Here is a 23563-nt window from a genome sequence, read left to right as displayed (position 1 = left end):
GGGAGTCAGTAGTTATATTTGAAGTGAAAGACCAAGAGATTGATATGCAAATGTCACAAAATATGAGGCGAGATCCCACTAATTGGAAATTAGACACGGGACAGGCATGTCATTCTAGTCTGTGGCTTGTCTACTCTGGTAAGATGAAACATAGAAATCAAATAAAAATTCACGTTCCCCTTGCTGTTGTTAAAATACTGATCTGAAAAATAAAGCAATACAGGACTCGTTCCAGAAGCCACTGAATGCAGATAATTGTAGCGCTAGTGACAATAAAAGCATGGAACCTGAATTAGAAAATGGGGATTCTTTTCCACCTAATAGTCACAGTGCATCTGAAATGTATGTAAATGAAGAATTAGAGAAGGATATGCAGAGGCTTAAGAATGAAATAGACATGTTTCAAGTAGAGTTGCTGGCTCTGGAAAAAGAAAATTTAACTTCCAAAAGAGTTTCTCATTTTCTCTTGCTTCGGTTTTTCTCTTTCTTGATGATGTGGTCCATTTTGATTTTCCATTTATGAATAAAGCGGTGTCATCCAAAGAGGTAATTGTTGGGGATTTTCTCCTCAGGACTTGGAAGCGATGAACCTGAAAGAATGACACTCGGACAGTCTCTTGCAAGGACTGACAAGTTTATTTCTGCAGTCAAGCCTTTTTATAGAAGCAGGAACAAAGAGCTTAAAGTATATGGCCAGCAAAGTGCATACGAGGTTAACACATAATCAGTAAAAACATTTCAAGGACAGCACACTCTAAGTGACTCATGTGCTTATCCCACAACCCATTTTCTCAAGTAACGTCCCTATTTGTTATTAAATCTTGGCGCCAAGCATAACCAAAGGCAGGAGATGTTTTTCTGTCCACAGTACACAAAGCTGGGTACTTCTGGCCCTTCACCATTTCCCCAAGGACTTTCTCCTAATATGGCTATTTTGTACTACACTTCCCAACATATTCTCCTTTTGCTTTTAATTTAAGCACGGCAGCTGCTAGTCGGACTCCATTGTGGGAGGCACGGAGTCTTGAGTAGAGACTTCTGTATTCTATAAGCAATGACAAAAGAGCAGGGTGATTAATAAATGTATAAAAATATTGCTTCCTGAAAGCCAAGCTCTAGGGTCTAGAGACAATAGGGTTTTGGTTAAAGTATCATAGAATTGAGTGCTATACAATTCCCTAAGTATCCTAACCTGAAAATTAGCAACTTGTTGTTTCAACAAATTGATGTCTAAACTTGAGTTATCTGTGAGATCCTGCAAATGCACCTTAACTTTATCCCAAGGATATTCAGTGCTATTATAGGGCATGCTAGTCAGACAAAAAGAAGTAAAATTCCAGTGACAATGTATATGTGTTTGGAAAGTCAGTTGCTGCATTTGATCTCCTAAGTAGATAACCACAGTTCATAACTCATTAATTTGTGTTTGTAATTGCTGATCTATTTGAGCTTGTCAAGTCCATAGATCATGAGAGTCCTTGTGCCAAGCAGTGATAAAATCATGATTTTGTATAGAATTATGTAAAGCCGTACCAGACAAAGTTCCTACAGTCACAGTGGAGATAAGGCTTAAGATGCCTGCAATAATCCACCCAATGATGCGCTTAGATCGCCTAAGCCCAGTTTTCAACAATACAGAAAGAAATACAGAATCAGTCCAAGGTTCAGTTAAGTTTACAGGAAGCCATAACTCAGATCTTTGTTTAACTAACATTGCTAACATTGTGATATGAAATGGTGTGATTAAGGCAGGTATACAATGCATATGCAATACAATTGAAAATCTTGGCCAATAAGTCGATATCAAAATGCCCTACAATAAACAAGTACGGAAGGTGAACACATTATTGAATATAGCCAGTACTATTATATAGGAAGGTATAATTAGAAGGGTGAACCACACCCATAGTCCCATAAACATTAGCGAAGTGCTCTAAAGCTGCTGGAATTTTCCAAATGTGCCATTGCTTTGGCCCCACAATGGGGATGATAATCCTGAGCCGTGGGGGTGATAAGCCCCCGTTATACCAATTCAGCAATATGTCCTTATCAGTCTAGAAACTTGTCTTATATTTATGAAAGCCTCCAATGCTTGATCTATTAAACCAGGAACAGTTATGATGTTCCTCTTGCTCTTCAGTGTCTGCTCAGCCTGACGAGTCATGTTTTTCACTTGAGCCCATGTCAGGTAAGGATTCAGATGATGGTGTTTCCTCATTGGCTCCTCCAGGGTCATTGATGAGAACCTTCACATCAACTTCATCACTTCCCGAGGGAGTCCGGTCTCGGGGTCCCTCTCGGTAATGGACATGGTGAAGGGGAACCCAGATTTCCTCTCCATCTGCAATGACAAGACCATAACCCTTGCCTAGGAGTAGTAAGATTCCTGGCAGCCATTGATTAAATTGCTTATACCATATTGGTGTAGATTTCTAATTTGCTGTTTTTGTCTTCTGCAAAATGTCTATCTGCACGAGTATCAGAATTATTTTTTGTTAAGTTTAAAAAATTTAGGGAATAAAGAGTTAAAGATAATAGTAATTGAGGGTTCATGGGATAAGAAGTGTATCTCCTCTTCCATATTCCCCCTTTCTGTTTTAATAAATGAGTTTTTAGGGTGCGGTAGGCTCTTTCAATAATGGTTTGACCCTGAGGATTATAGGGCATTCCTGTAATGTGTGTTATGTTCCATTCTGATAAAAATGAACAAAATGAATGCGAGGTGAATGTAGGTCCATTGTCTGTTTTCAAGACAGAAGGAATCCCCATAATGGGGGAGATGAGTAAGAGTGCGGAAATGGCGTGTTTGCTGGATTCTGAAGAGAAAGGAACTGCCCAGATAAAGCCTGGAAATGTATCAACTGAGACAAAAAAGTAAATAAAACTTTCCTAAGGAGCAGTGAGTGAAATCAGATTGCCAAAGGGAATTAGGCTGTTGCCCCTGGGGATTAACTCCTGAAATCGTAGTTCATAAGTGCAGAGGGGTGCAGACATCACAGGTTTTAATAATATGCTGTGCTTCAGCGAGAGGAATATGGTATTTAGAGTGCAATCTGTTAGCATTGGTATGAAGATAAGCATGTTCGTCATTGGCAGATGTAAAAATGGGAGCTATGAGCCTGTCAAAAGCATCATTTCCTGCGACCAGAGGGCCAGGTAAACCTGAATGAGCACATATATGTGCAATAAAGAAGGGTTCCGTACATGAGCAAATTAAAGCTTGAGTCTGTGAAAAGAGAGTATATAATTCTTCATCTAGGTTGTATAAAAAGGCAGTAACAAAATCAGGAAAAAGGGAAGCAAGGTATTTGGAATCAGTATATACGTTGAAGGATAATGGTTGAAATGACAAAAGAGCATATAAAGCATATAACTCAACTTTTTGTATTGAACAATAGGTAGTGGGTAATTTCTCTTTGATATCAGGGCCGACAATCCCTGTTATGCCTTTTTTGTTGCCATCAATGAAATAGGTGGGTGCACTGGAAATAGGCTGGGATGCAATGATATTAGTTATAATGAATTTAGTACATTGTAGAAAGCCTCATAATTTTCCTTTTGGTAAATGAAATGAGATAACATTTTGAAAATCATTTAATGCCATTTGCATGGTCAAGTTATATTGTAAGGCAATTTGCAATTCTTTTTTTGTCAAGGGGACATGTATTGTATATGGATGAAATCCAGTCAAAATTTGTACATGGCTTCTTCCTGACACAATTAAGTGCCCTATTTTCTCAATATATGATACAATTTTTTTAGACTGTTTAGTGTGTAAATATACCCATTCTATTGGGCTATGTTGAGCTATAATTGCAATAGGAGAATGTTCAGTGGGGAATATACATATAAAGAAACTGGTTGATCATAATCTAGCCAAGTTGAAAAAGATTGTTGAATGTGTTTCTCTATTAAGGCCAGTTCTTCTTTGGCCTCTTTTATTAGCTGCCTAGGGCTATTAGGGTCAGGGGATCCCTCTAAAATTTTAAATAGATTTTGTAAGGCATAGGTGGGGATGCCGACAGATGGCCATAGCCAATTAATATCTCCTAGCAATTTTTGAAAATCATTCAGCGTGCATAGAGATTGCACAGAAATTTGAGTTTTTTGAGGTTTGATTTTAGATTCTTCCATAACATGTCCTAAATAATTAAAGGGTGCTTTCCATTGAATTCTATCTGGTGCTACAAGCAGGCCATGATTTTGAAGACCAGTTGTAACTTCATTATATAACTGTTGTAAACAGAGTTCAGATTCCATAGAGAGAAGTATATCATCCATATAATGAATTATAAATGCAGTAGGATACTTATTTCTAATGGGTTGCAATAAAACAGATATGAGATATTGGCAAATGGTAGGGGAGTTCATCATTCCCTGAGGTAGCACCTTCCATTGAAATTTTTTAATAGGAGCCATGTGATTTATAGAAGGAACTGAAAAGGCAAAACATTTTATATCTTTAGGGTGCAGAGATATAGTAAAAAAGCAGTCTTGTAAGTCAATAATAACTACAGACCATCCTTTTGGTACCATAGAAGGGGAGGGCAATCCGGGTTGTAAGGGCCCCCTAGGTAACATGGTATTATTAACATTTCTTAAATCTATCAACATTCGCCATTTTCCTGATTTCTTTTTTATTACAAAAACAGGGGAATTCCATGGGGGAAAATGAAGGTTCTATATGAGCTTTTTGTAATTGTTAATTAACTAATTGCATAAGAGTTGCCAATTTTTCTTTAGTTAGGGGCCATTGAGGTATCCATACTGGGGTATCAGATTCTCAATCGAGAGGCAGCGGTGTTAACTCAATGGCCCCCATTAAAAGGTTCATTTAAAGAAATTGTGGCTTTCATTTGTTCAAGAAAATCCCATCCCCATAAATTGATTGGGATATTAGTAATATATGACAATTTGATTAGGGCCATATACTTGTAAATAGGATGCACTGACAAAAGTTTTTGTGGCATCAGTTTCACCCACTCCTAATAGTCTAGAAGGAGCAATAACCTTACCCCAATCAAGGGGCCATTCTGCAGCTCTAATGATAGAAATGTTAGCTCCGGTATCTAACATGCCTGTGAAATTCTTTCCCTGTATGCATAAAGTAAGCATGATTTTCTGATGTTCCTTTAATAAGGTGGATAGTGCAGCAGTAAGGTTGGTACTGCCAAAGCCTCCCTGCCGAACTTTATCAGATGCCTTCATTGGTTTGACATATGGTAAAAATAATAATTGTGCAAAACGTTCCCCTTTTTGTAAGTATACATTTCCCATTTTCATAACATTTACCATACCATGTATTTCCCCTTCATAATCTTCGTCCATAACACTGGTCAATACCATTAAACTTCTCATTGTGCAGCTACTATGTCCCCAAATCAGTCCCATTGTCCTGGGTGGAATCGGGCCATAATATCCAGTGGGAATTTTGTGGGGGTTGTATAATTTTATTAGTTCCATATCATAAGGACTAGGTATATCAATGCAAGCACTCTTAGATGTAGCTGCTTGTAGCGTCATAACATTAGGTGCTCCTTTTGTAGTGGGGCTAGAGGATGGCCCCTTTATTAGTTTCCCTGTTGTTTTTGTTGTGCACCGGGGTTCAAGGTGTTTCCATCCTTATCAAATTTAGAATGACATTCATTCAGCCAGTGGAACCCCTTTTTACATCTTGGACATATTCTTGGGGGTTTCTTCTTATTAGAAGTAGTATTATTTTTTCTGATCTGTGTTGGTATGTGGCATTGTTTTTTCATATTGTTGGGCTTCCCACAGTTAAAATATTTGGCATTAGCAGCTTTTTGTACATAAAGGTTTCCAATGCCACCAATTTTGCTCTATGGGACATATATCTAATATCCCTACATGCTTTCAAATATTCCATAAGAGAGTTAGTCTCTCGAATTGGTCTAAGCATGGATTGACATTCCTCATTAGCATTTTCAAAAGCAAGTTGTTTTAAAATAATATTTTGTAAAGTCACATCCTTAATAGATTTTTCAATTGCATCCTTTAATTTTCCTATAAATTGAGAATATTCCTCCTCATGTCCTTGAATAATCTTAACAAATGAACCATCAGAGTTAGTACTATCAACCTTTGCCCATGCCCTGCAGGCAGTTTCTTTAATGAAATGCAACATCTCAAGGGTAATATTAGCTAATTGCACCATTACATTGGCCATAGTCCTTGTTCTAGTCAGTATATCATAAGTTAAATTGGCAGGGTTACCATGAAATTGCTGGTCAATCATCAGCTGTTGGGCCTCATCACTAATCCATATTTGCCATTGCAGTAACTGTTGAGGATTTAAAGCCATCTTTGCTACTTGAAAAAAATCATATGGCATCCAATGGTCAGCCCATCCTCTGAGAAATTCTATACAGTAAGGAGAAATAGGTCCATACAGAGTACATGCTTTCTTAAAATTAGACAACATGCCAAAATCTATACCGTCCCAAGAATTTTGACCTTGGACGGGTTGTTCAAATTGTATTGGGAAAGCAAAAGCACGAGCAGGCATCTCCCGAGGAGGAGTGAAGTGGTTAGTATGAGCAAAGTTAGCAATTGCTGTTACAGACGGAGCAGAAGGAAAAACCTGATTTGGGCTGTCCGTTGAGTGAAATGATCTCCGTTCTAAGTGGCTTCAGTTTTGACACATCCTGTATATATATATATATATGTCTCTAAGTTGTTTTTCTAAGGATTGTGTCTGATTGAGCATAACATTCTTATATTTCAAAGCACCTTGTATATCTTGTTCTTTAAGCTCATATTCATGTAAAGGTTGAATAGTTTTTACCTCCAAATCAACATTATGCCCTTAATTTGTTCTACGATAGCCTGTATAAGTGACCATGCAACCCTTGCTGATATGCTCACAAAACATTATTTTTAATCCTTTTCTATGTGTCTAGATTGAGTGTCCCCTCTTCTGGAAACCATGAATTATTCCAGTAAAATATAGCAGTCATTCAACTGATCTCTTGAAACATTAACACCGTTTTGTTTCAAAAAATGATGCATTATAGAAATGAAAGGAATTTTACTGCTATGTGTCCCATCCTGCTTACCTCTTTCTGCCAGGGCTTGTCGCTTTGTTCAGCCTTCCTTTCAAGTCCCTGTTTGTGGCGCCACTTGTTGGGGATTTTCTCCCCGGGACTTGGAAGCAATGAACCTGAAAGAATGACACTCAGACAGTCTCTTGCAAGGACTGACAAGTTTATTTCTGCAGTCAAGCCTTTTTATAGAAGCAGGAACAAAGAGCTTAAAGTATACGGCCAGCAGAGCACATACGGAGTTAACACATAATCAGTAAAAACATTTCAAGGACAGTGCACTCTAAGTGACTCACGTGCTTATTCCACAACCCGTTTTCTCAAGTAACATCTCTATTTATTATTAAATCTTGGCGCCGAGCATAACCAAAGGCAGGAGATGTTTTTCTGTCCACAGTACACAAAGCTGGGTACTTCTGGCCCTTCACCATTTCCCCAAGGACTTTCTCCTAACATGGCTATTTTGTACTATGCTTCCCAACAGTAATTGTGTAGAAATCGATTATTATCTCAATAACAGGAATTCAGGAAACTATTTTCATGGCTTTTGTCCTTCAATCAATTCTCATATCTAATTCTTCTCCGTCAGTGTTCATATGGACTGGTAAACTCATTTAGCTATGTACCATGTGGTCTTCTGAGCTAGAATAAGCACCAAGGAGATTGCTTAAGAAGAATAATCAGCTAAGGTTTTGCGTCTTTTTTTTTTTCTTTAAAGCTGTTGGGTTAAATATAAGTTATATTTCCATAGAATGGGAAGAAAGCACTGACTGATAGATGGGACATGAACATGTGTTCCCTCTAATCTCTTCATTGTGGTTGAATATGTGTGATCTTCTCTGCTTTCCACAGTCGCTGGGCACTTAGATTTCCAGCATGGCCACTTCAGGATCTTTTTAATAACAAATACATGTGCTCCCACATATGCTTTAATCAGCACTCTCAGATGTTTCTTTTGAGACAGACCTTTCCATTATGTTGTTTACTAAAATGTAGAAAGTTTTGACATGTGTGATTTTGTTACATAGATAGAGTGTGTGTGTGTGTGTGTGTGTGTGTGTGTGTGTGTGTGTGTGTGATAGTTGCTCAGTCATGTCCAACTCTTTTTGAACCCTTGGACTATAGCCTGCCAGGCTCCTCTGCCCATGGAATTCCCCAGGCCAGAAAGAATACCAGAGCAGCTAGCTGTTCCCTTCTCCAGAGGATCTTCCTAACCCAGGGATCGAACTCAGGTCTCCCCCATTGCAGGTGGATTCTTTAATATTTGAGCCTCCAGGGAAGCCCATAGGTAGTATAAACCCTGAGCAAAAAAGAAAAAAAAAAGTGTTTATCTACAAAGGAGAAGACTGAGTTCTGAGATGCTGTGAGATTTTTCTTTCTTCAGTAATAGGTTTTTAAAACTGTTTGCTGTTTTGTGTAAGATGTGCTTTGACTGAGTTTGAACAACAGACAAAAAGACAAAACAAACAAAAAGAAACAACAAAACTCTATGTATTCTCTTGTTTAAAAAAAAGAAAAAGGAGATGAGCCCTACGCCCAACTAAAGCATTGAGTTACTGTGCCAAAGTCATGCTTTTAACTTATCTGATTAATCTGATGAATTCATTTGGTAATATAAAACATTCAACGTTCCAGAATTGTATCATCTCTTTTGGTGCCATAGGATGCTAGGGAGTGCCAGTTTAGGGCCTTAAACAAAACCTTGAACATTTTTTTTAAATTTTATTGCTGTTTTTGGTAAATAGTGGGGCAATACTAGGTAATTATTTCTGTACCCTCTAGCTGTAAGGTTTGATGGTTATTGAATGTGGAATTGGGAAGCATTACTTATATTCCAGAATTCCACACTAACTAACAAATCCTCAGTTTCATTCTGCTCCTTGTGTTTTGGTAAACTCTGGTTCATTTAATTTAGTGAACATCGTCACTTTTTTTTGCTATCTCCCGGATCCAAGTGAAAAAAAAAAAATTGTAAAAGGCAGAGGGGAAAGAATAGCTTTAGTGCAGAGAGAAGATGGTTTCCTTTCTGAGGCGTGAAGGTGTTACATCCTCTACATCCGGCTGTTTAATGGAAAATCCAGGTAGTAAAGACCAAAGAGGACAAATTTTGTGTCTTTGTCTTTTTATTTCACTGTCTCTGCCAGCCAGATGGGGAAGACTGAATATGAATAATTGCATCTTATTAAGAAAGCCATTTTTGAAATTTTGGGGAATTTTATCTTTTCCTCAAACAGAAAGGAGCAGATTTTACAAAAACTTCAGTGACTTGTAAGTGATAAAATTAAAATAAATGCCAAAATATTCTTATCACTTAAATTCAGGGTGAGCACTGAGTCAAATAATAAAATTGAAAACAAAAGTCTTTAATATCAATACATAGCAATTATTCTTAGTGTCCAACTTCCATTAAAGGTTGAAGAAGAAAAGAAACACAAAAGTAGTGAAGTGGAAATATCAGAGAACATATGTGATGCTGCTGATGAGAGTAGATTGTTTCAGCAGAGAAAGAGTGGAGGAAACAGCAACCAGTAGTTTCCTGCTATGCAGAATGAGGGTTCTGATAAGTAATCCTATATCAATATTTAACAGCACCTCCCTTGTTATGTTCCTATAAAATAATTTCTAACTTGAGCTAATGTTTGTGATGTACAGATTTTATGTTTTACTAGAGATATAGTTGTTTTTAATACTCTTGTCCTTTAGCCTTATTCCTAGAGTTCCTTTTTAAACATACCACCATGTTACATATTAGAGTATTCTGGATTTGACTGCATATTTGCCTTAATCAGTGTGTTGTATATTTAAATTTGTTTTGTCACTAATGAACATCCTTTCATTTCAGTTTGAGGACTTCTTTCAGCATTTCTCATGAGGCGGCACTAGTGGTAATGAACTCCATCAGGTTTGTTTTGTCTGGGACAGTTTTTATTTCTTTTTCATTTCTGAAAGACAACTTTTCTAGAAAGAGTACTCTTGGCTGACAGGTTTTTCTCTCCTAGCACTTTGAGTATGTCCATGGAGGGAGGCCAAATTGCTGTTGGTGGCGGGAGAACCGATGAGGCACCACATCATGTGGGTGGTTTAAAAGTGAGCTCTCCTCCCCTGGACAAATATCTCCTTGGTTTCTTCTTTCATGGTATATGTGCCTCATGTCATTTAAAATACCACCTAAATTAAGTGTGGCTTTTTTCTGTGAATTCTCTTTTTCATTTATTTTTGGCTGCTCTGGGTCTTTGCTGCTGCAGTGCTTGGGCTTCTCAGTGTGGTGGCTTATCTTATTGCTGAGCGTGGGCTCTAGGGTGCTGGCTTCAGTAGCTGTGTAGCATGGTTTAGTTGCACCATGGCATGCAGGATCTTCCCTGACCAGGAATGAAACACCTTCCCCCTTTATTGGTAGGTGGACTCCTAAGCACTGGACCACCAGGGAAGTCCCTAAATTCACCATTATTATATTTAGAAGCAAAACAAAAAAAAATATAGTGTAAATCTACTTATGACTCCCATGTCTAAGAGTCAAGGTGCTTAGCCAGTGGACTCCAGGTTTTCAGTGGAGCCCTTGAGGTTCTTCTCAGTGTCTTTCCAGATGCATCTCTCTATTTTCTTCCATGTATTTTGTGCTCTTCCTTCCAGGTTCCTCGGAAAGAACCCAGATGCCCTGTGGCTGATGTTTATGCTCACATTCGAATCTCCAAGTAGAATGATTTTCTCCCTTTTCTGTTTCTTATGACCTCCTCTCTTCACTTCTTCTGCAAATCCTTCCTTATTTCACTTATCACTTTCATATGTCAAGTTTTATATATCATATTGTATCATAATCATATCTGTGTTTGAAGGAAAAATTTGTTTTCTTGCATATGGTTGGTACTCTATAACTGTCTTGTGAATTAATCAATGACTTAAGATGGGTAAGAGTTGGAATTTTATAATAATTGGTTGTTTTTTATTCCTTATCAGTTGAATTATTATAAAACATTGGCTTTTTTGTGGAGTTTTTAAAGTAGAGATCCTGGTTTGCACAGGAAAGAAGTAAAGAAAAAGAACAATGACAAATGGACACTGGAAGAACGTGTGATGGCACCAATATTTGAAAAGACATGACTGGTGGTCTGCTGCACGTGAATGATGACAGCATTTTAAGGTAAGTGGATCAGGTTGATGATAGGTACATTCTCCAGATTCCTTGTTTGTAGGGGAAGAAATATTAGCACTGAATACTTCTTCTGGAAATAGAGCAGCATTATACAGTGCTCAGGCCTAGACAAGAGATTGCTCAACTCTAGTGGACAAACGCTGCTGAAAGTTTAAGGTGAGGGCCAGTGCCTTTGGCCAGGAAGTCATTTCAGTAAATAGTCTCCTTGGAAGCTGGACTGTAATGAATACACGTAAACATTCAGTAGGGAATGTTATTGGGACAGGCAATGAAGAACTGGATGGTAACTGAAGAGGAATGTGGAGTTCACAGTTGTTACTTGTTATATGCTAAGAAGGGAACTTTTAGAGTATGTATGCTATTGGAGGGAGAAGGCAATGGCAACCCACTCCAGTACTCTTGCCTGGCAAATCCCATGGACGGAGGAGCCTGGTAGGCTGCAGTCCATGGGGTCACTAGGAGTCGGACACGACTGAGCGACTTTACTTTCACTTTTCACTTTCATGCATTGGAGAAGGAAATGGCAACCCACTCCAGTGTTCTTGCCTGGAGAATCCCAGGGAAGGGGGAGCCTGGTGGGCTGCTGTCTATGGGGTCCCACAGAGTCGGACACGACTGAAGTGACTTAGCAGTAGCAGCAGCATGCTATTGGAAATGAGCCAGCAGAGGGCGTGTTTATTTAGTTTAGTCTTGTTTGCATTTCCAATACTAGAAAGCTTATTGATTGTATGACATTATCTTTAAACTATTACAGTGAACTAATTGTACATACTACTTCTGTTCATGTGTAGTTTTATGGTAAAGGCTTGTTCATTGGTTCTGAAGTGTAATATTTCTATGTAATGGAATATGCAGATAATTGCTTAAGTTAATTCTATCATATATAGATTTTCAAAAATTACATAATTGTGAATTTACAAACACTTAGGCTATACCGAATAGGATATGGTCATTCCTTGATGATTCTAGTTGACAGTAGCATGATGAGTAGCTATGATTTTGTAAGGTGCTCTGAAACATCACATCATATTAACTTCATAGTTGTTTATAGATTCCAGGGAAAAGGGAAAGATTTTGTTTATATTCAATAGAAAAACATTATTAACAATCTTTCACAAATTATTCCTTTTGCATGATAAAGATCTAAATGACAAAACCCGTGCTTCCTTTACTAAGCGTGTCATTAACACATAATGTGTGCTCAATACATGTATGTCAGATACATGAAGAAACTGCAGAATGGGTGAATGAATGCCTATTGATGAATTTCTTTACAGAAAACAAAACTTTATTGACAGTAGATTTGCAGGCTTCCCTACCTCTGAAGTCTTTTTAATTTTTGAGAAATACGTTTTAAGATTCAGAAATTATTATTTATAGCTATAGCTAGACCTGAAATAATACTATAGATTCATTTGCTATCATATTACTTAGAAAGACTTTTCAATATTACTTTATCAGCATATTTTGGAAGAGCAGTGTTGAAGCCAAACTTCCTGGCTTTGAATTCTGGGTCTGTTGGTGACATGCTGAGTGGACTTGGACAAGTTCCTCAGCCTTTGTGTGCTCCATTTCTTCCTATACCTATATCTCAGAATGACTGTGGGGATGAAAATGCCTTTAGGACATGTCAGGTGCTTCTAATAATGTATGGCCAATGCATAGGACATCCTCAAAAAGCTAATATCTTGGTTATTCAAATGGATTTCTTTCTTAGAAGGACTGAAGGAATACCTCCCAGATAGGTCATATTGCCATAAAAGTTAATTCTTATGGAAAGGAACAGGTGCCAAAAACACTGGTATACTGTTTCCTATCACACAACGCAAGTAACTTTATGTTTTTCCTTTTCCTTGGATCTAACTTTAATACTTTATTAATATTACTGACATATTTTCTGTGTCCTTTACTGCTGATCTTATTTATTTCCACATCCTTTATAGACAATTACTTGCCAATGCAAAGAGTTATATAAAAAAGAAAAATTGAGGTATTGTTTGTATTTTTGAATATTTAATATTAGCCTGAAAAGAATCATTTGTTCTTTTAGGCCTGCAAGGAAAACACTGTATGAAAAGAAGAAGGTATAGTAAAAAAAAAAAAAAGAACTCTCAAAAATATTATCCTTCTCGAAAATACTTTGTCAAAGGAATAGTGGTAAAATAGAAAGTCTTCCTTTGTTGTAAAGAAGTTTACTTTGAACACATCATTTAGAAACACTGTTGATAAAGTTATCCTTTTGATAAAAATCTCTTCTCTTAAGAAATGTCTGTTTTTGTTTTGATACAGAGATTTATCACCTCTGTACACTTGGTGTATTTATACAGATTTTAAGGACATTGTGAAACAGTATTGTTTACGTGCAGGTCTGCTAAGCTGCTACGTCACTTCAGTCGTGTCCGACTCTGTGCGACCCCATGAATGGCAGCCCACCAGACTCCCCTGTCCCTGGGTTTCTCCAGGCAAGAACACTGGAGTGTGCTGCCATTTCCTTCTCCAATGCATGAAAGTGAAAAGTCAAAGTGAAGTCGCTCAGTTGTGTCTGACTCTTAGCGACCTCATGGACTGCAGCCTACCAGGCACCTCTGTGTAAGTCAAAGAACAAATTAATTACGTGAATGAACTGGATGACTTAACTCAGTCGTCCAAGACTTTCTGAGGATGGTGACTTGCTTTACTCGATGAATTCCACATTGCAAATAAAACCTCTCAATGTGGGGTGTAAAGGTAGGACTGCAGTATAAATGTTAACGGAAAGCCTGTCTGTGTATAGAGTAGTGATATATGCACACCTTGTCAGTACTGCTCTAGAGCCAGGGATATGTTACAGTGCTGTACATCTCAGAAGTTTGATTTGCATTAAAAGGACATGAAAGTGAGTGTATACTCTGAGCCACAGGCCTATGATAATCTCACTCACTGTACCTTCTGTTGACTCTTCTTCTTTCCTATGCCTTCACCCATGGTCAGGTCAGCATCATTTTCCTCCTAGACTAACTGAAATAATCTTAGGACTTCTTTCTGTGCCACTCCACCTGGCAGAACCTCGGTCTGCACAGCAACTGTAATTATTGCCTATTTTTAAACATTCAGGTCTCATCATGCTACCCCCTTGCTTCAAGCCCAACTGTTGCCTCTCTTTGCTGCATGATTAAAGGTCACAATTGTGTGGTTCCATTTGGTTTTAGTTTTCACCCTTCTTTCTACATGAATTCTAGAATCAGCTTGTTAGTTCCCTAAAATGTCTTCTAGTCTTAACGTTTTCATTTTCCTTCAGTTCAAAATACTTTGTACTTTCTCTTTTCATTACCTTTTTGATCCAAGGGTTATTTAGATCTGTGCGATTTAGTTTCCAAATATTGAGAGTTTTCCAGAGATCCTTCTGTGGCTCTTGCTTCTCATGATTCGATATGTGCATCCAGAGGGGCTCTGGGGCTAGGATTGATTATTTCCTGCCTTAGGAATTTTCCAGCCTAGCTCATGAGAATAGATAGAATTCCTGGGACTGAGTGAGCACCAGTCACAAGTTCCTATAGTCTTTTCAGATGGTTTCTCCCTGGTCTCAGGTGGTTTCTCCCAGATGGGCTCTGTTCATTCCTCTGCTGAATACCTGAGGGGCTCCTCCTCAGATCTCCAGGGTCCTTTTTCTCTCTCTTCCACTCTCTCCTCTCTGCGGTTCTAATCTGTGATCTCTGCCCACTTTGGTTCACCAGACTGTCAGCTTCATCGCCTCCTGTCAGGGAGTCTGGCTAACTCAGCTTCCATTCCTTCTCCCTGTGTTGGGGCCTGGAAATTCTCTCAAGGCAGTGAACTGGGGCATTCCTTAGGCTAACCTCATGTGTTTCCAGGATCATTGTCTTTCATTCCCTGAAGTCCTTTGTCATGAAAATCATTGTTTAATATATTTTGTCGGTGTTGTTTTTGCTCGCTCCACTCAGGAAGGTAAATCAGTAGCTGTTCACTCTGTCTTGGTTAAAAACATAATGGGAACTGGAGACTGTCCACAGGGTTGTTCTTCCTACTCTAAGTAAGTAAGTACTACTTCCTGCTCATCCTTCATTTCTCAGTGTGACATCTCTTACCCAGGGAAATCTTTCCTGGACCCAGTCTATGTCATGTTCTGTTATGTGATCATAGAACTCTCTTTTCTTAGAGTATCTATCTGAGCTCATAATTATTTTACTTGTCTTTGTCTTCTACTAGACCTCAAGCTAAACAAAACCCAGGGGCATCTGTTTTATTTGCAGAGCTTTAGAATATTTTCCACATTATAGACCCTTAATACTTGTTCAATGCATGGATGAGTGAACGTGAATTGCACAGTCCTTTATACTCAAAAATTACTCACATAAATTCTTGTTTGTTAGTTTCTATCTTTGTTTTCTTCATCATGCAGTTTCTGTTGGCTTGTTGAAAATTCAGGATACATTTCTTTTGAATGAAAGATTAGTAGATTTTCAAAGAAGCCACTGTGAACTACTTAGAGGATAATTTTACAGAATGAAAAGTAAGATTCGTGGGCTACAAAAAGAGCTGTCAGAAACCAAAGAAGTGAAATCACAGTTAGAGCATCAGCAGCTTGAGGTACTGTACACCTCACTTTTAAAGAAATATTTGAATTATTGTTTCCTTTAATACTGCAGAGACGTAGACGTGTTATAAGGACTAACATCCTCTAGGATTTTACAGAGGAGAAAGTTTTAGTAGTATTGTGGAGTGTGAAATTCTTGGAAATAATATAGCATTTTCTTAACAGTGAATGCTTCCAATAACTTAATGTATATTTTTCCCAATCATCATTTTCATGAGCATACAGAAGTCCACCATAATGGAAACCCTATTAAATATTTACCAAATTGACTTTCAGTTGTTTTTCACTTTTCTGCATTCTATTTAATACTGCAAGGAACACCTTTCCTATAAATTCATTTCTACCTTTCTAATTATTTTAAATACATTTTCTTTAATAATATTGTATAATTTGGTCAAAGTATGAGAACTTTTTTTTGTGGTTATGCTTTTTTTTTAATTTTATTTTATTTTTAAACTTTACATAACTGTATTAGTTTTTGCCAAATATCAAAATGAATCCGCCACATGAGAACTTAAAAATGGTCTGTGATCTATATTTCTAAACTATTCTTAGGAAAGTTTATATTACTTTACATTCCCATCCACAGATTTATGAAGTAGCCATTTTTCTCAAGAGAAAATGAGGACAGAATTTATGCAGTTTTATTCTTAACCCTCTGTCTGAAAACAGTGACCATTATTAAGTGTTTTTCATTGTATTCCCCCCATGTTTACTATTTTAAAAATTGTGAAGAGGGAACAAAAGTTATTGCAGCAGTGAATAATATCATGATTTTCTAAGAAGAGTTTTAAATTTTGCAGATTCATCTTAAAGCAAGAAGAAAAGAATAGAAGAAATGCTGAGATGTTTTATGAAAAAATGAGGGAGTATTTAAGAAGAAAAGAAGACCAATATAGTAAAGAATTTGAAGTGAAACAGCACCTAGAACTCACTTTCCAAGCAGTAGAAGTGAAAGTGAAGACTGAGAGAAATAATCTGAATCAGGTAGAGTAATCTTTGGTGAAAATTTCAAATTTCTAACACGATTTTATCAATATTATTTATAATATCCCCCCTTTTTAAAAATACCATTTATTTAGTGTCATTTGGTTAGTGTTATAGGAAATTTTAGGTTAATTGTTAAAAACAAAAGAAAAGAAATTCAACGTTCCCAAAGTAACAAGGCCAGAAATAAGAATTGTATGATCCTGACATGCTGTGTGCACTTTTTCGAACAGAGGGAGGAAGAGGTCACGTCAGTAGCTCACACAATAGATCCTGAGAAACCACAGGGTTAAGAATGGTGTAGAAACTGGAGGTTAAGCTCTCAGCCCACCTCAGGCAACCAATCCTTCAGCCTTGACGGACCATCCATGAGTGAATAGGTCTAGAAGAGAAGGGGCACTGGGAGGGAAGATCGTGCCTAATTTTACATCAACTTGCCTCTGGCCTTCAATCTGGCAGGTGGCTGAGGGTCGTGGACCCCCCCTCCCTCTGTGTCTGTCAGCCCTCCAGTCCACCTGCCCCATGAACAGCTCAGAGCTGGCTCCAGCTTTCCCAGATGGTTCTCCCTCACAGCGGAGTCCTCAAGGACAGGTGTTAACTGGCATCCTTGAGAGGTGCAGGAATTTTTTTTCCAGCATTTGGTAGAAACCAGACACTCTTGAAGTTGGTTGTCCTTCCTTCTGTAGAGTTCTCAAGTGGCATCTCACAGCAGAGGAATTTGCTTCCACACCCGATGTTCCTCTCAAACTTGGACTGCGTCCCATCCCCTAGGTCCTAGCAGCAGATCTCCCACAGTAAAAAGCTCTCGGGAAGAGCTCGGGAAAGTAGTATTTGTAATTCAAATCCATTTGTCTAGAGCAATCAGGTAGTGACATATGATGGCCTCATCGAAGGAGAGGCCTTTAATATTTTCCATAGGAATCAATCTCAAATCTTTTCTGACTATCTCAGAGGAGCTGGCACCCTGATTGTGGTTTAGGCAAGGAAGACCATGTATGGTCCACCATCGACTGCACTACCCGACCAAGTCCCTCTGCTTTGGAGTGAATGTGTCGGTCACTCCGTGCACGTCCTCACCTTCAGTTTCTGAATCAGAGTCCATTCTTGGCTCCACTGTCATTTCTTTAACCAATACCCTGTCAACGATCTTTTCACATCATTTACTGTTTTTTATTTTGTAAAAACTGTGGCATCAGTTGTAAAAACACTTTTGAGCACTTTAAAAACTTGTTTCTTTAGAATAAACTTACAAAAGTGCCTCCCCCGCACCAAGGGGTCGGGGGAAACTCTTGCTACCAATTAAAGATATTCTGGGTTTTGGTAATGATTTCACTTCCTTGATTGATCATTAGATTAGTTTATCACTTCCCCTAATGGTAAGGAGGAAACTATAGGCAGTTCAGAGACCACATTTTGGATGTGATTCTTCTACTTGTGAGAAAATGAGCCCTCTGCTCTGTGAGTGTCCTATTTCAGTACAAGAAACTTTTGAAAACAGTGATAGATATGGCATAATATATATTTAGTGATAGTTATTAAGTGTTTTTCATTGTATTTTCCCCATCTTACTATTTTAAACATGGAGAGATAATGAAAGTTATTGCAGCAGCAAATAATCTCATAGTTTTCTAAAAGCTTTCTAAATTTTAGCTTATTTACCATTAGTGTATGTACCATGAATGAAATAGGAAGCTTATTTTGTATTGATATGTTTGTACTAGAAACATGTGGTTTGATGTAAGAAGACTAGTAGAGTCCAAAGACCTGGCGAAAAGGCTGCAGCTTACTCATATTTTTAACTTTTTCCTTTCCAGAATCATTACAGCTCATGAGTTAATTAATGTTTGTAGAAGTGCCTAGTACAGTTGTCAATAGGTGTAATTCTTGTAATTGCCTATTAAAATATTAGAAGGTAGCATATTTTCAAGGAAAAACTTCTGTACAAAATTTAGTCTATTTATACAGAGTTAAGGCTCTTACTGTGAAGTAGATGTATAAGAGGTATCAAATGCAGCATTTATAAACCTAGCAAGTGGTGCTGTTTATTGAATTATAGTTGATTAACAATATTCTGTTAGTATCAGGTATACAGCACAGTTACTCAGATATATATGTATGTGTGTGTGTATATTATATAAATGGGGCTTCCCTGCTGTTTCAGACTGTAAAGAATCTGCCTGCAATGCAGGAGACCTGGGTTCAGTCCTTGGGTTGGGAAGATCCCCTGGAGAAGATGGAGAAGGCAATGGCACCCCACTCCAGTACTCTTGCCTGGAAAATCACATGGGCAGAGGAGCCTGGTAGGCTGCAGTCTGTGGGGTCGCTAAGAGACACGACCGAGTGACTTCACTTTCATGCATTGGAGAAGGAAATGGCAACCCACTCCAATGTTCTTGCCTGGAGAATCCCAGGGACGGGGGAGCCTGGTGGGCTGCAGTCTATGGGGTCACACAGAGTTGGACATGACTGAAGCAACTTAGCAGCAGTAGCAGCAGCAGCCTGGAGAAGGAAATGGCTGCCCATTCCAGTATTCTTGCCTGGGAAATTCCATGGACAGAGGAGCCTGGCAGGCTATAGTCTATGGGGTCCCAAAGAGTTGGACATGACTGAGTGACTAATACACATACACACTCACTCACACACATGCTTACATGTACACACATATTCCGTTTCAGATTCTTCTTGCAGAATATTAAGTGCAGTTCCTTATGTTGTACAGTATATCTCTGTTGGTTATTTTATATCTACTAGTGTGTATATGTTAATCCCAACATCCTAATTTATCCCTTCCCCTACCCTGCTTTCCCCTGTGGTCACCGTAATTTTGTTTTCTGTGTCTATGAGTCTCTTTATGTTGTGTGAATAAGTTCATTTTAGATTCAACGTATAAGCAGTATGATATAATACTTGTCTTTGTCTGACTTACATCACTTAAGGTGATAATGTCTAGGTCCGTCCCTGTTGCTGCAAATAGCATTATTTCATTCTTTTTTATGGCTTCTTGTTTTCCATTATATAAATGTTCCACATCAGATGCAAATTTTAAGTGTAGTCAGATCTATGAATCTTTTATTTTAAGCCTTTTGGGTTTGTTGTAGTTCAGAGAGAAGCCTTTCCAGTTTTGAGCTTTTTGAAAATCTCTTGGGATTTTTTTTTTTTTTTTTACTTCATGAATTCATTGTCTTCCATTAAATTTTTGAAACTTTGGGAGTTTCTGCTTGTATAAAGTCTGAGGATTGAATTGAACCTTATTTGTTCCTGTTGGAGACACACTTGGTGCAGTCTTTTCATTGTATAAACATACAAGTTAGCCTTTCATTTCCGAAGAAATCATGGAATGTCACTTTACTGAGTACTAGCTAAAAATCTCCTTTGTTTCACTTAGGTTTATGATAGTTGTAAAGAAACAAAAGACCTGTTGTACAAAAAGCACATGCTGCAGGAGGGAATTTCCATGCTAAGACGAGATAGATGCACTGAAAAATCAGCACCGGGAAAAGGAAGAGAACTATTTTGAGGACATTCAAATTCTCAAAGTAAAGAATGATGATGAATGATAAAGAATGATGATAAAAAATTCAAAAGGCAATAAAACTGAATGAGGAAATGTTAACAAAGACTATATCCCACTATACAGGCCAGCTTAATGCTCTTACAGCTGAGAATACGATGCTAAACTCTAAGCTGGAAAACAAAAAAGAAAGTAAACAGAGATTGGAAACGGAAGTGAAATCCTACCATTCTAGACTGGCTGCTGCCTTACATGATCATGATCAAGGTCAAACATCAAAAAGAGATCTGGAACTTGCCTTCCAGACAGCAAGAGACTAGTGGTTATGCTTGTGGGACAAAATGAAGTACGATGTGGCTAATCTAAAAGACAACAAGGAGATGCTTTCCCAGCAACTATCTACAGTGGAAAGTATCTTCAATAAGCTGAAAATCAAGCTGCATCACACGAGAGATGATCTTAGAGAAAAGACTTTGATGTTAGAACGTGTCCACAGAGATCTAAGCCAATCAGAGTGTCAAAAGCAGGAAATTGAACACATGTATCAGAATGAACAAGGCAAAGTGAATACATACCTTGGAAGGCAAGAATCCTTAGAGGAGAGGTTTTCTCAACTCCAGAGTGAAAACATGTTGCTCCGACAGCAACTGGGAGCCGACAGTAAAGAGAAGACGGTCATTAGCATCCAAAAACAGTTTCAGCAGATTGTGAGAAAACTTCAGGCCAATATGAGAAACAAGGTCTGATGCTGTTGAAAAGAAACAAGGAGTTAATCAAGGAATGGAATCATTTAAAAGAGAGAGTGTATTGGTACGAAAATGAGAAAGCAGAAGGAGAAGTGAGTATCCAGAAGGAGAAATAATTCTCAGACTTCGTGAAAGAAAGTTCAAAGTGATTCTTGATTCTGGCTAAATGTTGAATCTAGTTGAATATAAAAAATACACAGGCTGTGAATCTATGGTCTCTAAACCAGCCTAAAAGCATACCTTGTATCCAGCAAATAAAAATTAGACCAAAGAAATCCTTTACTTTGAGTAGGGACATCGTGTCATTTATGAAATGTTAAGAGATTTAGTTCTAAATTGTTAACATAGACAGGTACTAATAATTTACTCTTTATTAAGGTAATAATTTTAATCTTTATGTTATCACATTACAGTATCATGAAGAAGCAGATAAATACAATGCTCAATGAATATGTCAAAATGAAGCTTCAGTTACCTGGATTATCTTGATAGTCAATTCCAGGTTTCCCAGAGGCTGTATTTTATATATTGTACTTTGGCTTCAGTAGCTTGTTATATTTGTTGATAATATTTTATTTTTATTCATGTCAATTTGAGTTAATATGGGAATCATTTTAGCCTTGAATCATTTATTCTTAAAGCCTCTCAACTCTTCAAATGCATCTTAGTTAGTTAGTTCAGTCACTCAGTCATGTCCGAATCTTTGCAACCCCATGAATCACAGCACATCAGGCCTCCCTGTCCATCACCAACTCCCGGAGTTCACTCAGACTTACATCCATCGAGTCAGTGATGCCATCCAGCCATCTAATCCTCTGTCGTCCCCTTCTCCTCCTGCCCCAATCCCTCCCAGCATCAGAGTCTTTTCCAAGGAGTCAACTCTTCGCATGAGGTGGCCAAAGTACTGGAGTTTCAGCTTTAGCATCATTCCTTCCAAAGAAATCCCAGGGCTGATCTCCTTCAGAATGGACTGGTTGGATCTCCTTGAAGTCCAAGGGACTCTCAAGAGTCTTCTCCAACACCACAGTTCAAAAGCATCAATCCTTCAGCACTCAGCCTTCTTCATAGTCTAACCCTCACATCCATACATGACCACAGGAAAAACCATAGCCTTGATTAGACAGACCTTTGTTGGCAAAGTAATGTCTCTGCTTTTGAATATGCTATCAAGGTTGGTCATAACTTTCCTTCCAAGGAAAGTGTCTTTTAATTTCATTGCTGCAGTCACTATCTGTAGTGATTTTGGAGATCCAAAAAATAAAGTCTGACACTGTTTCCACTCTTTCCCCATCTATTTCCCATGAATGATGGGACAAGATGCCATGATCTTCATTTTCTGCATGTTGAGCTTTAAGCCAAGTGTTTCACTCTCCACTTTCACTTTCATCAACAGGCTCTTTAGTTCCTCTTCACTTTCTGCCATAAGGGTGGTGTCATCTGCATATCTGAGGTTGTTGATATTTCTCCCAGCAATCTTGATTCCAGCTTGTGTTTCTTCCAGTCCAGTGTTTCTCATGATGTACTCTGCATATAAGTTAAATAAGCAGGGTGACAATATACAGCCTTGACATAATCTTTTTCCTATTTGGAACCAGTCTGTTTTTCCATGTCCAGTTCTAACTGTTGCTTCCTGACCTGCATACAGATTTCTCAAGAGGCAGGTCAGGTGGTCTGGTATTCCCATCTCTGTCAGAATTTTCCACAGTTTATTATGATCCACACAGTCAAAGGCTTTGGCATAGTCAATAGAGCAGAAATAGATATTTCTCTGAAACTCCATTGCTTTTTCCATGATCCAGCAGATGTTGTCATTTTGATCTCTGGTTCCTCTGCCTTTTCTAACTAGCTTGAACATCAGGAAGTTCACAGTTCACGTATTGCTGAAGCCTGGCTTGGAAATTTTTGAGCATTACTTTACTAGCATGTGAGATGAGAGCTATTGTGTGGTAGTTTGAGCATTCTTTGGCATTGACTTTCTTTGGGATTGGAATGAAAACTGACCTTTTCCAGTCCTGTGGCCACTGCTGAGTTTTTCAAATTTACTTGCATATTGAGTAGAATGTCAAGAAACACCTGAAGTAACAGGCAAATTTGGCTTTGGAATATGGAATGAAGAAAGGGAAACACTAATAGAGTTTTGTTAGAAAATGCACTGGTCATAGTAAGCACCCATTTCCAACAACACAAGAGAAGATTCTACATGTGGACATCACCAGATGGTCAACACCGAAATCAGATTGATTATATTTTTTGCAGCCAAAGATGGAGAAGCTGTATACAGTCAACAGAAACAAGACCAGGAGCTGACTGTGGCTCAGAACATGAAGTCCTTATTGCCAAATTCAGACTTAAATTGAAGAAAGTAGGGAAAACCACTAGACCATTCAGGTATGACCTAAATCAAATCCATTATGATTATACAGTGGAAGTGATAAATAGATTTAAGGGCCCAGATGTGATAGATAGAGTGGCTGATGAACTATGGACGGAGGCTCATGATATTGTACAGGAGACAGG

General features: G+C 38.1%; 1 pseudogene; it reads left to right on the top strand.

Moving 5' to 3' along the window:
- The window catches only part of LOC129654223 (ankyrin repeat domain-containing protein 26-like), a 131225-nt pseudogene extending 109907 nt beyond the window's left edge, over nt 1-21318 (top strand).
- The last annotated feature ends 2245 nt before the right edge of the window (nt 21319-23563 follow it).

Source organism: Bubalus kerabau, chromosome 5 (assembly GCF_029407905.1).
Source record: "Bubalus kerabau isolate K-KA32 ecotype Philippines breed swamp buffalo chromosome 5, PCC_UOA_SB_1v2, whole genome shotgun sequence".
NCBI classification, from domain to species: Eukaryota; Metazoa; Chordata; class Mammalia; order Artiodactyla; family Bovidae; genus Bubalus; species Bubalus kerabau.
Note: the sequence above shows the minus strand (reverse complement) of the source record. Positions and strands in the feature narration are given on the sequence as shown.